Raw genomic sequence first — 13,956 nt, 5'->3', positions numbered from 1 at the left:
AGCACTATTATTTTCTCATGAGGGTCATGATGTGAAAGATGAGGGCACACTAATGTCCCAAGGTTTACATTGTACTGTTAATTGTGGTCAGGGAGGCAGAGTAGGCACTACTTACTACTGGCTTCCCGTACCCTTCTTAGTATCAAATACCTGAGCCCCATGGAAAGACTACCAGTGTTAGCCACCCACCCCTGCAGCAAAATATGACCATGAGGCTAGGTTCTGGCCAATGAATAGAAGAAGTGGTATGTAAACTTCTAAGCCTTGGGAAGCTTAGTCATGACAGCTGGAGTTTCAGCAGCCTTCTTAGACATGAGGTGACTTTAAGGATGGAAACCATAATTAGAATGGTGAAACCAAAAGAAAGGAAAATCCTTGGCCCCTGAGGACCGTAGGGTCACATCAGCATTGCCTTTCTCTGAACTTCATTTATATGAAAGAAAAATAAAGATTATCGGGTGAAGTCACGGTTCTATGCAGCAAATGTTAATCCTTACTGATATAGCTCCCTTTAAATGACTGGGAACTCTCATTCTCTAACTCTCCACAGCAAAAACAGGATATCTCACTTGGCCTCCATCTTACCAATCTCCCTCCCATCTCTTGGGTTCTGCTGCTCTAATCTGGGGTTCAGGTCATTTCCTATTTTCAAGTAATTAACTTTTACACTTACACTTGGGTTTTATCATCCCTAAGCATTCATGCCCAATATTTGTGATCAGACTCTCCACGCTTCTGAGACAGCCTGAGCAGCTGTCGGAGTTCAGGACCCAAATCCCCCACAGTCCTCTCCTTCCCAAAGTGTCCTCTTAGTAGTAGACAAGGAAGGCCAGCTAGCATCAAGGGGTAAACTCTGACATTAAAAAAAAAAAAAAAATTTAAATTCCAAATCAGGAAAACTTTATTTTATTAATAGAGCAATACTTTGTGAATCCACAATGCCAACTCTGGCCCCACCATTCAATATGTTCATCTGTTTAATTGTTAACCTAAATCATTTCCTGGAAAGGAAACTTTATTTATAAATGAACAATAGTTACTTTTCCAAAGCCTCAAATGAGATCATCTGGATATTAAAAGATTTCAAAGTTATCCAAAAAAAGGTCTTTCTCCAGCCTTAGGATAGGCAGTTAGACAAAATAAATAAACCAAACAAGTTAAACCTGACAGTAAAACGAGGCCAGGCTACCTGAACTAGGTTTCAAATCAACAGGAACATAAATTTGGCTTGTCAAAAGTGACAGAGGACAAGCTACTCTAAAGCAAAATACAAATAAGGAAATACAAACTTGTAATAAGAGAAAAGTAGTAAAGTACCTCATCAGGTGATTCGGTCACTGTGCATGAGCGTCAGGTGCAATCCAAGTGTCTAAGAAGTGCACACTTGAAGGGTATGAATAACCACTGAGGGAGGACCCCACTCTGCTCTCCCAGGCTAGGAGTGAGCCTGCTGGGGTCAAGACAGTAGCAGCAGAAACCAAGAGGGTTCTGAAAACATTAAAAGTGCAGCCACACTGGAGGAGAGGGGAACGATCAGGAGACAACAGCAAAGGTGTGTGGGGTTTCTTTTGGCAGTGATGAAAATGTTCTCAATTGATTGAGGTTATGATTGCACAACCAGGTGGGCCTACTAAAAACTATGGAATTGTAATATTTATATGGATGAATTTTATGGAATACAAATGATATCTCTATGAAGGCAGTTCCAGAAAGAAAAAAAGGTTGGGTATGGCTCAGTAGTAGACTGCTTGCCTAGCATGTGTGAGGCCCTGGGTTTCAACCCTGGTACCAAAAAAAAAACAAACAAAAAAAAGATTCAACCAGAAAGAATGTGAAGGAATGACAGCTGAGCACACCTACTACCCTTAAGAACATCAGCACACCTCTGGGAAGCAGAAACACTGCTCACAAAAGATAAACTGGAATCCGGCAAAAGGGTTAAGTTACCTTCTACATACCATGTATGGAAAGCCCAAGGAGCTTCTGACAACTTTTACAGACACCGCTGCTGAAGATGGGTAAGCAAATGAGATTTCATGTTTACAAACAATGATCTCTGGTTGCGTAGCTTTCAATAACATGAAATGACTGTTCCCAGCTTAACAGGGCTGAGTGGGTAGGGATTACTGGACTCACCAACTGCCCTGGGAATTTTATTTTGGCTTCCTAAGTAAAAAAAAGGAGTATTTCCCTCTTATTGTTAAGTTGGTGTCCTGTTATAAATATGTCCTTGAAAGTGTAGGCCAGGAGTCTACAAGCAATGGCCCACAGGGAAATCCAGTCCCCTGCCCTTTTTTATAAATAAAAGTTTTAATGAAACACAGTCTCACCTGTCCCTCCTACAATAAAGGAGACACCTGACTTGCAAAGCTAAAGTATGTCCTCTCCGGCCCTTCACAGAAGTTTGCCAAGCCATGCTCCAGGCCAAAAGAGCCATGTCCCTCCCTGACCAGCCTCACCCCAAGTCTTCCAGCCCAGCAGGGCTGAGAGGTGACTGACACCTGGAGGCCTTTCCTGAAAACCACCAGCACAGCTCAGCCATCTGAGTGCCTGTGACCTCAGAATCTTCTCGAATCCAGGTTCATCTGGTTCACAATTCCTCCTTTACTCCCCCTCTGAGTTCACTGTGCACAACCATTTCATAACCCTGTGACTCTGAGCCAATGGAATGTAAATGGACATGACTTATTCCACGTCCAACCAGCGGCTCCCAATGTCCTGTGTGATTGGGTGCGCCCTCTTGAGTTCCTATCTTCTGCTGCCCCTTTAGGCCAAATCTCAAATGACAGATAAAAAGAAGCAAACCCCAGATGAAGCCCAGTCAATCCTAAGGTCACCTGTGACTGTCAGTAAGAAATAAATGTTGAGACAGGCACTGAGATTTCAGAGTTGCTCTTGGCATTTCTACAGCAATGCCTCATTCAAAGACATGTAAAGCATAACATGTCTGATAGCTAGAAGAATAAAGTTCTCTCCTTACATGTAGACTAAGCAAGAAAGAAATGGTCACACTTTGCTTTAATAACACTGCCTTACAGGAACTACTTTGGAATTAGCTCCAGCAAACAGAGCTGATAGGCACAGTAGAGTGCAGAAGAGAGGCTGAGAGGAAGGATTTCTTATGTTCTACATAACAAAAGCTGCTTGTCTTGTCAGACTACCCTGACAAGTAATTCCCTTTTCCTGCAATCTCTTTCAAAAGCTGAAAACCCAGGGACTTGCAGGAATCTGGCCTTGGCCTTCAGGCTCCCAATTCATATTGTTAGTGCATCCTTACACCACTAGGTGGTGCTGCAGCCTCACCTGGACAGACCTCTCATTCTCCCTTGTCGAGGGCAGTCAGAATTCAAATCAAAAAGCAAAGCAAAGGAGAATGGGCACCTGCAAATTTTTAGGTCCTTTCACAATTCAGGTTCGCTCCTTCCCTTTTCTATTTACGTCACATACCTACAGGGTGCGCACATACACAACACACACACACACACACAGAGAAATAGCAATTAAAATAGCATTGAGCACTGGAATTGGAACCTATAGGTATAGCAATCTGAATGATCTGTTCAAAGGACTTTTCAATGCTGATAAGAGTATAATTATGTGTTTCTCTGAAAAGCTGACAACTACCGTGGGGAGCTGAGTAAAAACCAAATTCCTCCCAGGTAAAGAGATAGAATGTCAGGATCCCTCAGGACGGCTTGCCCTTTCTGCATAGCTGGAGGCTGGAGGGAAGGGCTGCTTCAGGAAGAGGACCCTGCCCATAGGCTTGGCCTGTCTTTCCAATCATTAGGAAGCAAAACTTTGAGCAGGGGTGTAGCTCAGTGGTAGAGCAGCTGCCTAGCATGTGCAAGATCCTTGGTTGGATCCCCAACATCATGAGGACAAGACGGAGAAATAAGTTCTTGCAATGTTTGAGCAAGTAGGTACCTATTCCGTCCCCCAGTGGTCATCTCCTACAGAGCCCAGAGCTTTCAGCCTTCCTACTTCATTTTATTCAAAGTTCATCTCTCTCTCTCTCTCTCTCTCTCTCTCTCTCTCTCTCTCTCTCTCTCTCTCTCATACGGGGATTGAACTCAGGGACACTCAAACACTGAGCTACATCCCCAGTCCTTTTTGTATTTTATTTAGAGACAGGGTCTCACTGAGTTGCTTAGCACCTTGCTTTTTGCTGAGGCTGGCTTTGAACTCATGATCCTCCTGCCTCAGCCTTCCACACCGCTGGGATTACAGGTGTACACCACCACACCTGGCCAAAGTTCTTCTCTTCTTGCTCATTTAACTCTAATAATTAAAAAAAAACCTATGGTACATTGATCAACCACTAGGTAACACCTGTACTAGCTTCCTGCTTCTGGCCAAACCCCAGACCATCCCAAATGTGCATCATGATATATGCCTTTATTATCACAGAACCCATATTATGAAAGAGGGTAGAAGGGTACTTGTTACTCAGATGCAATGGGGAAAGGGCACGTTTATAACAGGCCAGCCTGGTCACATGTTGGGAAAGCATCAAAGGACATGAACCCAGGTTGGCCTGTGACCTTTCGCCTATATCTCAGTTCTCCTGAATGTTGCAAAGCTTCTAAAGCCATAGCCAACCTAGATCCACCTATTAGCTGCACTATTTTAAAATGGAAAGAAGAAATTGTTTCTCTAGTGAAGAGGGAGAGGAGAAAGCAGATGAAGAAAAGGGCACAGGAGAGATGGAGTGAGGAGAGGAAGAAGGAAGAGGAGGAGAGGGAATGTGGGGAGGAGGAAGAGGGGGCAGAAACAGGTGGGAGGAAAGGAGACATGGTTTGGGGAGGGGGAGAGAAACAGGGAAAGAAAGGAGGAAAAGAAAACTAAAAATGAAGGTTATCCCAGAGATTCCTCTGGAAATAGTGTACCCAGGGGACCCTGGTGTTGCCACAGCTGCTAATGCTGCTGCAATTCACAAGTGATAAATACCTTGCAGCCCTTCCCAGAACAATCCCCAGAATTGTTTGCTCTGTTTTGCAAGATAGATGTCTGGAAAACTTAAAGACTGAAATAACAAAAAAATGTGGTGATCCCTGGTACATTTATTATAAGGCACTCTGTAGGCCCAGAAGGTGACCCAAAGCACACTCCCTCTCTTTCAGAACTCAAAATCCAAGTCCAATAGGCAGGGAAGTGCCATAGGAGATTGGCAAGCAAGTACTGTACCAGAAAATTTCAATGTGAACTGGGGTGGTTAGAAGCAGCTTTGGAGAAATTGGCATTTAAGTTTAGATAGAAGCAAAAACAGTTGCTAATGTTCCTTGAACACTGTCATGCACCACAGCACTAGGCTCTTAACAGGTATCATCTGAATCAGCGATAGTTTTCTTACGCCCCTTTTAAAGATGGAGAAACAGGGTCAGAGACTGGATGAGCTGCCCAAGGTTACAAACCAGGAGTGCTACCACCATGAATTACATCCAGACGTCTCTGCCCCAAAGCCAATGCACTTGAGGCCTAAAATCTCAGGAAGTCACACTGCTTATCCCTGGGGAATATCGATGGGGTCTGATCAGGCCAAGATATGTGAGTAAGGTGTGTTCCCAAAGGAGAGAGTTCATGATTCCTTGAGAAAGTATAATGGACCAGTGTTCAGTCATTTTACACCCCATGTACGTCCAATAAGGATTCAACAGAACCACAAGAATAAACATAAAATAAGAGCAACCTCTATACTTTATTAAAGAGAATGAGGCAGGAGAGTGCAAAGGAAAGACTTTACCTGAATAACTGCTCAATGAACACCTAAGGTAACTGTGCTTCCTAGAAGCCAAAGCAAAAAGAGAAACAAGCATACACTTATGATCTAATAAGTGGAAGAAGACTCAAGCAAGAAATGAATAGTTCTAGCATGAACCTCAAGTGCTCATCCAAAAACTTCTGAGATAAATATGGAATAACAAAGAAAGAATCTTTAGTCATTTTTTATGAATGATACAGAAAGACTAATCATGTCTATAATCAACGATATTTTTTGATTTTCAAGTGGAGGTCACACTTTAAAGATCTATGAAAACATTTTAATTGAGAGTCAGTGCCTTTCAATAAACTATAAAAATGCACAGGGCTGTGCTTTCCAATATATTGCCATTAGCCACGTGTGCCTATTTAAATTCAAATTAATTTACATTGTATAACATGTTAAAATTAATTCTTCGGTCACAATAACTGCACCTCAGGCACTCAAAGGCCACACACGGCTAGTGACAGAGATGTAGAATACTTCCATTTACACAGAGCTTCAGAGTCTTTGAAGTATTTTCACAAAAAAAAAAAAAAAAAAAACAACATTTGCTTTTCCCAATAAGCCCTTATTCCCATTTGATGGCTAGATAAACATATTCTGCCTCCCCAGTAACTTCAGAGGCCTGCACAGCCTGCACCCCCTGCAGGCCACGCCCCATCACACCCAGCAGATTCCACTGCAAGTCTGGCCAGCCCTGTCACTCCCAGCAGGACAAGCACAGAGAGGAGCCAGCCTCCGGGATCAGGGAGGGCAGGAATGGAACAAAAAGAAGGACTCCCTGGGAGCAAGGAAAGGAAACGTGAGAGAAGAGTCAGCCTGGGGTAAGGAGAACCATACTTCTTCAGGACAGTTGCAAGCATGTTGATGGAAGAAGAAACAGAATAAATCTGGGGCCCAGAACAGAGAAGAGAAAACCCTAGGGCCCAGACTCCGAGCCAGCAAGAAAGGCAGCAGAGAGGAAAGGGGCCTGTGAACAGCGACAACCACAGGGCAAAATTCAAACAGCTCTGCAGCTGCTGCCCTTCCTCCCACTACTAACCCAGAAACAGACATCCAGGGTTTTCCTCCAGGCCAGAGAGAGATGGATGGAAGGATAGGCAGACAAATTGGTAGGCAGATGGACAAATGATTGCGAGACAGATAGACAGATAAATAGGTAGATCAGTAGGCAGGCAAGCTAAATTAAAAAGCAGTATGAACAAAGAAGCTGATTAATTAAGCACTTACTGTATGCTAATGGCCTAAGCACTCTGCATGCACTACATTTAATGCTCACAGCAATCTTGTGAGGCAGGCACTATATAATAAGTCCCTCTCTACAGCTGATAAAGAAAAAATATATATAAATAATATCTTGTTTAGAATTACAGAGGGAACCACTTCATGAGCTCAAAGTGGAGACAGTTAGAAAGTGATTTGTAGGGCTGGGGTTGTAGCTCAGCGGTAGAGCGCTCGCCTAGCCCATGTGACTCACTGGGTTTGAGCCTCAGCACCACAGAAAAGTAAATAAACAAAGTAAAGGTGTTGTGTCCATCTACAACTAAAAAAAATTTTTTTTTAAATAAAGGGTTTTGTTGTGTCTATCTCAAGTTGTGCAAAAGACAATAAAAACTGCTCTAGGACTAGGGATGTAGCAAGGCCCTGAGTTCAATCCTTAACACCACAAACCAAAAATTTTTACTCTAGGAAATACCACAAGATGCTCAAATTCTACACACAGAGACGAACAAAAATGGAGACCCCAAGTGCCACTGTTTTCTATACCTGAACAGGCAAAGGATAAAGCATTGGATAATACCCGGGGTGCAGATGATGTGGCTCACATTCTCCCGGTGTTATCTGAATAATACACAAACTACAACTTCTGACAATATTCACCCAAACTGAGGTCCCTGCTCAAGGGAGTCTCACAGTTTCACCGCATGTTGGCTCGGATACATGGATATCCCCCAGCCCTGTGTACAATGGCAAAACACTGGAAACGATCCACAGATCCATCATTGGGAATTCATTAAATGAACTGTGGCTCTTGGAAACAATGAACAATATGTCACCACAAAAGGAATGTGATGGATGTGTGCTAAAGGGAAAGGTCTCCAGTACAGAGCACAAAAAGCAACGGTATGGTGACTAATGTTCTCATTCGTAGAAAATTTTTAAAGGGAGAGGGACCATGCATACATTCGCATGCTCAGAACATGAACCTGCTCAGGGTGGAAAACCCCCAGGGTGCCTCTTTAAACTGCTGCGCTTTTTCTGTGACACACTTTTTCATGCTGAGGCAACTTAGGGTGAGCTCTGGGAAGCAGGACTTTTTTAAGTTTCTACAGAGGCAAGACAGAACAGTGCAAAAATCTTTCAAACTGCAAGGGAATATAAAAGCAATTTGATGAATCACAATTACTTTCTTTCTCCCCTGGAAGGAAATAGGACAGAAAACATCCAAGTGAATAGAAAGTAATAAGGACAAAGGTTATTTTGTGAAACTTCTGTTTGAGGTCTTATGTATGAATATGAGGACTCGCAGTATAAAACAATGAGATTTCTGGTTTTGGGGGGTTTTTTGTTTGTTTGTTTTACTGTGAATCACAGTCAAAAAAGTTCACAAAATATGGGGAGTCATTAAGAGGACTTTAGTCCCTAAGACAGACTGCCTAGATTTTAAGCTTGGCTCCACCACTAAACTGTGCAACTTTGAACAGGTCACGTATGTAAGTTCTCTGTGCCTTGAATTTCCTCATTTGTAAGAGGAGACGATGGTAAGATATACTTCATAGGGTTGTAATACTGTGTGACTGTGCCTCCAAGATACCCACCCCCCAATACGTCCCACCCCCTGGTCCTTACCTGCTCTGTGTAGTGATCTTCCACACTGAACCACCACCACTAGCCCATAAGTCTAAGAAAATATGAAGGAGTGACTTTGTGACTTCTGGGGTTAGGTTATAAAAGGCCCTGCAGTCTCCACCTTGGACTGCTCAATCCTGGCCACAGTGCACCCAGTGTCCTCTCTCGGTCACTCTCAATCATAGGCCCTACAGGCTTAGCTGGGCAGGAAGAACTGGAACCAGGGGCTAAGGCCCAAGACTGGCTCCTAAGTCAATAAGTAACTTTTTTTTTTCAATTATAATTTATTATTTACTTGTCTCCTAAAATGGCTGGAGGCGGGTGAAGACTGTAATACTCTTCTGTGACATAGTAGATATATTAAAAACTAGTTTCTAGTGCATAACTTAAACCAATTAGAAGGAAGACAAAAATATACCACGCACCTGAGAACTATAGCCTCAATCACATGTCAAGAATCTTACCAATACACTGTAACTACATTTTACAATTTACATCAAAAACCCTGTGGGATGCCGGGCCTGTAATCCAAGCTACTTAGGAGGCTTAGGCAAGAAGATGGCAAGTTCAAGGCCAGCCTGGGAAACTTAGGGAGACTCAGTCTCAAAATAGAATTAAGAAGGGCTGGGAATGTAGCTTGGAGATAGAGCACCTCTGGGTTTCATCCCTAGTACCGCCCTCCCCTCCCCCCCAAGAAAACCTTCCACAGTTAACACATTTACCCACTCCAGGATGAGGAACACAAGGGAAGGAGCCAGCCAGTGGCCTCAAAAGTCACATATGCCGTATTTAAAAAGCCTAGGTGAGTGTTTTGTGTTTTTGGAAAGATGTTATGTCTAGAAATCACCATAACAGAACTCACAGGACTCCTTCCCTCATTCCACTTGCAAAACTGATCAACTGTTAAGCAGGGGAGGGCCCACAGAGAGAGAGAGAGCAAAAAAACAAAAACAACAACAACAAAACTTCTGAATTACAAATGTGGAAAATACTTGCAATTCCCTAGTTTCTGAATTAATTTTCTTACTCTTCAACGAAAGGAGATTTTACTGTCCGCTCTTTTCTGTTTATAGCCACATAAGTTATCACTCAGACTACAACTTTTCAATGGAAAACATTTCTTAAAAATTATACTGGGTGGAAACTGGTAATGCCTTACTTTAGTTAATAATATGTACAAGTCCAAATGTTTTATTTGAGCATATTCTGTGAGGATAAAACATCAAGTTTGATGACTTAAATTAGTGATAGGAAAAGAAAAATTCCTAAATAGTGGCCCTTTGATGAAGAGTACTTCTGGGTAGGAGAATTGCTATAAGCACCCTTTCCTAAGCAATTGTCTTTGAGTTTTCAGGATTACAGCCAGAGAGCAAGAGCAGTTCTCTGGAAGGGACCCCAGTAAAAAGCTGGCCCTGAACATCTGCTGCTTCAACAGGAATGCAATAGTAAGACTCGTGCAGGTTCAAAATGACTCTAGGCTTAATCAATAAGATTTATATGTTTGGAAGCTAAGACTGTCTGGAATGGATAGGAAGAACACCTCTCTAAGGAATTCACTGGTTTCTGGCCCAGACAGCCAAAACCAGAGTGTAGACAGGACAGAAACCAGATGGGTCATCGTACCATCAGATTCCGATCACCTTAGAGGAAATGAGTAAAAACGTCAGCCCCAAGCAAGGATGACAAACCAAAGCAGACATGATCAGCAAGCTCTCCATCACCAGGGTGTGGGCTGGAACCACAGGGCCAAGAAGAAAAGACAGTGAGGAAAGGTAGAAGAGAGCGAGGGAGACACTGTCTAACTCAGTTCTTCACAAGTGAAAAACTCCTTGCTGGCCCAGGAGAGGCTCTGAGAAACCGGGAGGAAGATGCAAGATTAGAGAAACGGCGGAATTGGAAAGGCCAAGAGGGGACCTTAGCGACCTTGCTCAGCTGCCACAGAACTGTGAAGGGAAAGGGGGTCAGAGTCCAGAGAGCCTTGTCCCAACTTAGCCCTGCTGCTCTTGCCCTTCAGGTGCCACTGGCCGTCTCTGAGCCCAGACCAGGGGATGCAGTAAAGACATGCAGCTTCCAACACCCTCACCCTGCCCATCAATCATTCAACATTGTAATCTCCGTACCACACAGCCACAGAGCAAGAGAGAAACAATTTCTCTGGTCTTTTCTCCTTTCTGGCCATACCACAAAGAAAACAAACAGCAGACACACCCGGAGAAAACACTTACCACAAGAGTTTGTCTGAATGACCTTCCCCGAGCAGAGTGCTGGCACAGGCTGGGCCTTTACAGGCTGCCCCAACTGAAAAACCAATGCCATGTGCAGAAAGAAACTCCAAAGGCAATTCAGAGAGACAAGAGATCCTCCATGGGAGGCCAGCTTGGGTACGGCTGCTCTTCTGAGCCTTCCTCAGCAGTTTTCTGAGTTTGCTTGTTGGGACAAATCCTAAGATTGTGAGCTGCCCTGGGTACACAATGTGTTACGTAACTCCAGCAGCCTGGGAACACTATCGGCTCATCTTGTTAAACCACCCCAAACAAAAATGACGCACCCCAAAATGTGATACCTCTAAGTTGTGGGTAGGGGAGAAGCAGGGATAACAGGGCTTTGTGACCAGCATTCATTTTTGCCTAAAATTCAAAAGAGAACAAAAAGTCTGTTCATCTCGGAGCTCACAGGGAACTGGGGGTGGAGTGCCTGTACCAGAGGCTGGATACCAGGCAGTGTCCCAGGACTGCACTGGGCAAAGCCTCGGGGCCACACACACACATTCTTAGGGAAACTCAAGGTCTCTCAGAGAATGCTTTATTTCAGTCTATGTCTCCCTTTCAATGACCATCTAGTAAGACTTTATCCTGAGCAGGTTCCGCATCATCCGGCTACCCAGCACCTCAAATGCCAACAGTGCCCATGTTTTTCGCTTCTGTTTACTGAGTCACTGCCGAACGTGACAGCACTGAGCTGTTCCTCAGCTCTCCTATGCGGCTTGCTACAGATATCCCAGCAAAGGACCCTGAGTTACAATGTCCTGTGGGGTTTGAGGTTTCAGCGTTGCATTCTGCCATTTCTTTGCTCTCTGTTGTCACGTTCAGAAAAAGTGAAACTGGTTAAACAGGCTAGTTGTTTCCTGGATTTTATTGGTACAGACTCCGCTAGAATCCCAAGGGTAAGTTCACGTGTTCAGACAAATGAAGATGCAGCTGGGATATCGGCTCCTCCATGAAGCCACCTGGTCCTCCCCAGCCTCTCCCCTCTAAGGCTGCTATAGCCCCTTCCTCAGCGTCCTCCCCTGTGTCCCTGCCTAACACCCAGGAGATCCTCAAAGCCTAACTGGTCATACAGAACAATGAGAAGCTACTAGAAGCAAATGCACATATTTTAAAGTGGTACCAGGGCATTATTTCAAACAGGACAAAAGCAAAAAATGAAGTCAAAAATGAAAAATAGAGCAAACTTCTATCTGAATGCAACAGGTTTAACTGTAGTTTTGTTACTCGTTGCTGTTCTATACACCATCCCACACCACTTCCATTCCCAGCCCTCTCTTGGCACTAGCTCAAGGGCTTGTCTCAATGTTCCCCTGGGGAAAAGAAACGAGGAAGAGCTCCAGTACAAAGTGTGTGAACAGTAGATACTACCAGTGGACCGGGAGGTGATTATTCAGTTCCTGGGACACTGGGAAGCCATGACTGACACAAGCGTCTGAAGAATGGATGTCTGTGCAGATCTGGATGGTCACTGCATGTAGAGGAAATACTGCATGTGGTTCTCCGTTTCTACATCCCACGATGACACTACTATTATACCTACCTCTGTCTGAAGAAACAGTCTCAGGGAAAGAAGAAAGGGGACAAACTACACTAGCATCCATGATGGGCCATGCCCGCTGCCCAGGATTCAGTGTTAATATTTTTAACCATCATGACAGTTCTAGAAGGTGTCATCTATATCTCAGGCAGGTCAGTGACTGACACAAGTCACAGAATGGTTCACTGGCAAAGCAGGTTCTGGATGGGAGACCTCACAGCCCCAAAGCTCAGACTTTTGCATTTTGGTGGTTCCACCCCACATTCCCCCATGGCTGCATCCCTTCCCCAGTCTTCACTGAAGTCTGCCTCTCTCCATCCAACCCGGGCAGGGAAAGGGCCCCCATACCGGTAATGGTGCAGGCATCCCGGTACGCTCTGTCGCTGGGAGCATCTTCCACAGCTTCGCTTACATAGTGTTCTTCAGGGATGCCCGGGCTGCAGGCTAGGACTGCATGGTTGCACGCCTCCAAAGGGGGCACGGAGCTGGCCAAAGTGTCGTCGTGCGGAGCTGTGGCGTCCAGCTTGGCAGGTTTCAGGGGGAGGTGCCCACTGCCATCGGGGGCCCCGCTGCCGGAGTCTGGGGCAGTCAGGAGGACAGCCCCCGGTAGGTCTGGCACACCAGCAGGGGCGGCTTACAGAGAATCTATGAAACAATCAGAGATAAGGATATGGTTACTTAGAGTCTATGAATATATCTAGAAAAAAAATCTTTAGAAAGTTAAGATGATATAGGTTCAGATTGCAAATTCTGAAAAAAGTTTCCTTTAAGGCATTTCCTATTACATTCTTCAGTTTCAATAAAAGAACTGCAGTGAAGTTCCATTCAACTAAACAGGCTTCAATGCAGACCAAAATACAAAGCACATGGCTTCATTTACTTGTTGACATCTATTTTGAAGCAGCTTTAGGAAATGAATAATCTGCACTGCAGCTAGAATGTCCTGAAATAAGGACATCGGGGACACCTGGCAACCACAACCTGTGGGAAGAGCTGTAAGCAAGCATTACAAGGAACACAAACTGACACATCACTATAAGAATTATGTATATAATTATGTGTACACAAAGCAAGGAGATGCTGTTATTTGCACACTAAATTGCCTAAGACTTGATGCTTCTCTTAAACTCTTCCAAGTATGATACAGTCTCAACTCTCTAAGAACTTTAAGGCATGTGAACCTTCGGCTACAGAGAGAAATGAGGTGATTCCTTTAAAAACCTGATTAAAAACTACATCTTATTCCAAAAAAATATATGCAGTTCCAGGAAATTCAGCCCATTCATAGGTTCGGGGAAGCCAAGGAGCCCAGGTTGAGGCCCTTGGGATTAGTAGATCTAGCTCTCTAGAGACCACTACAGCAACCTTGCAATTAGCATCTCCATTTAAAATCTGCCTGGGAATAGATGAATTCTAGATAGGGAAGAGGGAGTGGGAGGGAAAGGTAGGGGGCAGAGGATTGCAAGTACGGTGGAATGTGATGGACATCATTATCCAAAGTACATATATGAAGACACAAATTGGGTATCAACATACTTTAT

At 44.1% G+C, this 13,956-nt stretch overlaps 1 protein-coding gene across 4 annotated transcripts in view; it reads right to left on the bottom strand.

Moving 5' to 3' along the window:
- LOC144253679 (trafficking kinesin-binding protein 1) overlaps nt 1–13,034 on the bottom strand; it is a 115,870-nt gene extending 102,836 nt beyond the window's left edge. For all 4 annotated transcript variants that reach the window (XM_077796277.1, XM_077796278.1, XM_077796279.1 and 1 more), the window contains exon 1: nt 12,764–13,034. The gene's annotated coding sequence lies outside the window, so the exon portion shown is untranslated. The remainder of the gene's footprint in view (nt 1–12,763) is intronic.
- Nucleotides 13,035–13,956: the final 922 nt, after the last annotated feature.

Source organism: Urocitellus parryii, chromosome 3 (genome assembly GCF_045843805.1).
Source record: "Urocitellus parryii isolate mUroPar1 chromosome 3, mUroPar1.hap1, whole genome shotgun sequence".
NCBI classification, from domain to species: domain Eukaryota; kingdom Metazoa; phylum Chordata; class Mammalia; order Rodentia; family Sciuridae; genus Urocitellus; species Urocitellus parryii.
The sequence above is the reverse complement of the archived record's forward strand: the minus strand, read 5'-3'. Positions and strand labels throughout refer to the sequence as shown.